Here is a 5,791-nt window from a genome sequence, read left to right on the forward strand (position 1 = left end):
AGAATGACGGAGCTAGGCATTCCTAGGGGAGAAAACGGAAGCAACACAAACCCTCCTCAAGAGGCACGTGACGAGGAATGGTTGACTCGAGAGAAGATTTCTATTTCTAAAAGAGGAAAAAATGATGTAACACAAGCATGTTGTTGTTGTTTAGTGGCTAAGTCGTGTCTGACTCTTTTGTGACCCTTTGGACTGTGGCCCACCAGGGTCTTTGGCCATGGGATTTTCCAGGCAAGAATGCTGGAGTGTGTTGCCATTTTCTCCTCCAGAGGATCTTCCCCATCCAGGGATTGAACCCGTGTCTCCTGCATTGCAGGCGGATTCTTTACCACTAAGCCACCTGTAAGTCCCCAAAACAAGCATTCAGTCAGTTCAGTTCAGTTCAGTCGTTCAGTCGTGTCCGACTCTTTGTGACTCCATGAATCGCAGCACGCCAGGCCTCCCAAGGGACTCTCAAGAGTCTTCTCCAACACCACAGGTCAAAAGCATCAATTCTTCCATGCTCAGCTTTCTTCACAGCCCAACTCTCACATCCATACATGACCACTAGAGAAACCATAGCCTTGACTAGACGGACCTTTGTTGGCAAAGTGATGTCTCTGCTTTTTAATATGCTGTCTAGGTTGGTCATAACTTTCCTTCCAAGGAGTAAGCGTCTTTTAATTTCATGGTTGCAATCACCATCTGTGGTGATTTTGGAGCCCCCAAAAATAAAGTCTGACACTGTTTCCACTGTTTCCCCATCTATTTCCCATGAAGTGATGGGACCAGATGCCATGATCTTCATTTTCTGAATGTTGAGATTTAAGCCAACTTTTTCACTCTCCTCTTTCACTTTCATCAAGAGACTTTTTAGTTCCTCTTCACTTTCTGCCATAAGGGTGGTGTCATCTACATATCTGAGGTGATTGCTATTTCTCCCGGCAATTTTGATTCCAGCTTGTGCTTCTTCCAGGCCAGCGTTTCTCATGATGTACTCTGCATAGAAGTTAAATAAGCAGGGTGACAATATACAGCCTTGATGTACTCCTTTTCCTATTTGGAACCAGTCTGTTGTTCCATGTCCAGTTCTAACTGCATATAGGTCAGGAAGCAACAGTTAGAAACAAGCATTAGTACATATAAAAACACAGATGTGTTTGTATCTGTGTGAATTCATTAATTCAAATTGTAAGGAGATAGTCACATGAATATTGATGGAGGTTGCTGATAATTGACTTATACAATTAAGAGTTTGGAATTGATGTAGGAAAGAAATGGAAGCCATCAGATTCCTCTGGGAAGGGAAATTAACAACATATTAAGGGAGAATTAGTGGCTAAGGATATTTTATCTTGTGAAGGATAGATTGAACAGAGAAGAGGAGGAAGCCATTGCAGGTGAGTATAGTTTTTCAGTCTGTGTCATTGTGGGAGACTACGAGGTTGGGAATCTTAGGACTATTTTGAGAAATATGGAAGAAAAAGCTGAGCAGCTAAAGGAGGACAAAGCAGATTGTGGTATGGAGACTGGGAAGCAAGAGGAAAAATTCTAAGAAAGAGGTCAAGCTCTTAGGAATCTCTCAAAGTAGGAAGGACCCTGGGGAAAGGGAAAAACGAGATAGGTCTGTGTCTGGACGAGTTAGAATTGAGAGGGTGAGCTGATAGGTTGTTGGGAAGAACTCTGCTTTATCTTCTATTTGTCCTGTCACTATTTCTGATGATTTGTGCCCTTCAGAAGAGTTGGTGTGTAAAACTAACATTGAAAGTTAAGCTTTGGATTTATTTTGAAAAATACATTTTTTTGCTGGGTACTTGTACTTGAAGGGATTTTAATAAGAATAATTAAACAGAAAATATATCCTTCAATGATAATAAAGTCTTGTGCTTAAGTGAATGACTCTTAGAGCTTTCAAACTGTACATTAGAATTTCTATTTAAATTGATTGACTGCTGTAGCCACAACAGTTGTTTTGCTGACTTCCCTGTGAAGACTTCCTGTATGGAGAAAAAGTGCAAAACAGAATTTACTGCATTCCCACAATGTCAACTTCTTAGGCACTGATCCATAAATTAGCATTATTAGTGGGGAAGGACACCTTGTGTCTAGCTACATGTATTTAACTATATGCTGAAAAGACGGTGTTCATTACTGCAACTGTAAGGTAGCTGTAGCCACACATTAATAAGTTATGAGCTACTATTTCAGAGAAATTGCTCTACCAATAATAAGTAGTCTATGTTCTATTTTTCATCTCCCTTGGATATCTGTATAGAGTACACTTATTCAGAAAACAATCTCAGAGAAATGGGAAAGCTTAAATTATAACCTGCCTTTGCCCCTGCATCCTCACCCTTATTAAAAAGCATTTAGAATTATTCTAGCATATTAGTTGCTCTTTCAGACCCTAAATCTTAAGCTCTTTTTTTTTTAAATTTCATAATCCTTTCAAGGTCACCTCCCACTGTCTTTTCTGTTAGCAGCTGCTGTAAGTGGTATCATACTCTTAAGTTTTCTACATTTTTATGTGTAAGGCATTTACTCTAAAGGTTCTTTTGCCAGCCAACATCATGGAAGCAGTTTACTCTATAGGAATTCTACCCTCTTCTTAGGATTTTAGAATGAACAATTCTTCAAAAACTCTCAGGTACGCTGAGAACTCCGTTCTTCTAATCTCACCCATTCTTTGTTGCTGTTGAATTAGTGGGCTATTTTAATTCTCTAGACTAGTGTCCTCTTGTCTGTAGTTGAAGTAACAGAGCCATCTCCATTTAGCATAAGCAGGACGCGAGAAGATATCAACAGCACACGAGACTATCTGTGCATGATTCACCGTAACTGAGAGGACGTGTGGACTGGCCACAAACTAATTTTGGAATCTTGGTACCACGTTGGTACCATGTGTGCATTACCCATCTCCTGGTCCAGGAAGGATAACCAGCAGCAATCAGGGATCACAGAAGTGGCTTGAAGGACAGGGTTCTATTTGAGAGCATCCAAGAGAAGCAGCCACTCCTGGCTCACCAGACTTGGCCGCCAAACTCAGTAGGTTAACACTAGGCAAGGAAATGTGGAGAACACAAGTTAGAGGAGAAGCCTGCTTCCTCCTGGACTGCCTCCCAACCCCCCATCCTTCTCCCCACTTTCTACTCTATTCCTGAGGAGAACTGAGGAAAAGTAATCAGCCCATGGGTGTGGTTGGTTCTCACTTCCCCCCCCACCAAGCCTAGAAATGAAGTACTAGTGCCATTCCTACCTGGGAGATGGCCCCACCCTGCCCTTCTGGTTCTTCCTGATCTTCTATCGAAGGGGGGAAGGGGCAGCAGACCAGCACACCTGTCATCATTCTCTTTTCCTTCCACACCCACATCCAGCTGATGGTCACTCATTCTTTTAAACTGATATATTAATATCACTGCTTATAACCTACAGGAATATAATTAGAATACCTGTGCTTTGTTACTTTCAGATATTTCTGCTTAGCAAATTATATGAATGGTCCTAATTCCAGGACAAGGGAGTTCATCTTCTGTGGAAATTCTGATGTTATTATATATGGGGTAGAGCACATTTTCTTTCCACATCTAGCTTTGGAAAAAAGTGTTAGAGATGATAAAAATATTGACCTTTTGGCAGGATGCTTTATTTTCATGCTGATATTGGAACTTTGGGACAGTGCTATTTTGCATGGCTATTTAAAATTACAGTAAGAAAGTAAAAACATATTCTGCTTTAACCATAACTGAAATTGACATTTTAAAAAATAGACCCAGTGTCAGATCTTCAAAAAATAAAAGCATGTTTATTGCTAATTTGGTTCTATGAAGATGACTTCTGAATCTCAAAGAATAACTTTAGTTGTTACAAGTAGACTCAAGGTGACAATCATGTGTATTTTTATCATAATAAAACAGTACAGAGATCAAATTGCCAATATCTGATGGATCATTGAAAAAGCAAGAGTTTCAGAAAAACATCTATTTCTGCTTTATTGACTATGCAAAAGCCTTTGACTGTGTGGATCACAATAAACTGTGGAAAATTCTGAAAGAGATGGGAATACCAGACCTCTTGACCTGCCTCTTGAGCCATCTGTATGCAGGAGAGGAAGCAACAGTTAGAATTGAACATGGAACAGCAGACTGGTTCCAAATAGGAAAAGGAGTACATCAAGGCTGTATATTGTCACCCTGCTTATTTAACTTCTATGCAGAGTACATCATGAGACACGCTGGGCTGGAAGAAGCACAAGCTGGAATTAAGAGTGCCGGGAGAAATATCAATAACCTCAGATATGCAGATGACACCATCCTTATGGCAGAAAGTGAAGAAGAAATAAAGGGCCTCTTGATGAAAGTGAAAGAGGAGGGTGAAAAAGTTGGCTTAAATCTCAACATTCAGAAAACGAAGATCATGGCATCTGGCCACATCACTTCATGGCAGATAGATGGGAAACAGTGGAAACAGTGGCTGACTTTATGTTTTTGGGCTCCAAAATCACTGCAGATGGTGATTGCAACCATGAAATTAAAAGACGCTTACTCCTTGGAAGGAAAGTTATGAACAACCTAGACAGCATATTAAAAAGCAGAGACATTACTTGCCAACAAAGGTTCGTCTAGTCAAGGCTATTGTTTTTCCAGTGGTCATGTATGGATGTGAGAGTTGGACTGTGAAGAAAGCTGAGCATGGAAGAATTGATGCTTTTGAACTGTGGTGTTGGAAAAGACTCTTGAGAGTCCCTTGGACAGCAAGGAGATCCAACGAGTCCATCCTAAAGGAGATCAGTTCTGGATGTTCATCGGAAGGATTGATGTTGAAGCTGAGACTACAATACTTTGGCCACCTGATGCAAAGAGCTGACTCATTGGAAAAGACCCTGATTCTGGGAAAGATTGAGTGCAGGAGGAGAGGGGGACGACAGAGGATGAGATGGTTGGATGGTATCATTGACTCAGTGGACATGGGTTTGCGTGGACTCTGGGAGTTAGTGATGGACAGGGAGGCCTGGCGTGCTGCGGTTCCTGGGGTTTCAAAGAGTCAGACACGACTGAGCGACTGAACTGAACTGAACTATCATAAACTTCTACCACTTCTAATTTTATTATCAGTCACTGAGTCTCAATAACTTCTGGTGCTGTGGCATTGTGTTTTCTCCCAGTCTCACAGGCTTCAAACACTGATTTCAAAAGTGCCTCATTGCTGCATAATGCTCCTAGTTCATTGTCATGAACAGAGAGCCAGAAGTAGAATGTTTTAAGGTAGTTATTTGAAGAGTAAAGCTTTTTTCTTTTCCAGTGTTTTTACATTAGAATAATTCCTTAGTATGAAAAATAACATCTTCAGTGTTGTTTTGGAAGCCAAAGTTTAATTGCATGAAATTTCGTAAGTTTGTCTCTCAAATGTTACTTTACTACCTATAAAGCTCTATCTATATCAGGTAGGAAAAGCACCTCATACTTTTCCGGTGCCAGGCACTTCAGAGAAACTGTGTTATTAATTCTCATGATTGTTTCTGGAGGTAGGAATTATTACCCACATTTTATAGAGGAGGAAACTGAGAGTCAAAGAAGTAAAATGATTTGCAGAACTCATAAGTACAAAGCAAGGACTTGAACCTGGATCTGACACCAAACACTGTCTAACTTTCCACTCTGCCTGGAGTGAAGAGAAAGAAATGTGTCTGGTCAAACAGAACTGGATGGGGCCATCTGGAAGGGTTGTACTGCCAAGTTCTAATAGGGCAAGTGCTGGACCTCTTTATAACTAACATTAATGTAAAGTTGAATCCCTGTACTGAATGATCACACTC

Source organism: Budorcas taxicolor, chromosome 3, assembly GCF_023091745.1.
Source record: "Budorcas taxicolor isolate Tak-1 chromosome 3, Takin1.1, whole genome shotgun sequence".
Lineage (NCBI taxonomy): Eukaryota > Metazoa > Chordata > Mammalia > Artiodactyla > Bovidae > Budorcas > Budorcas taxicolor.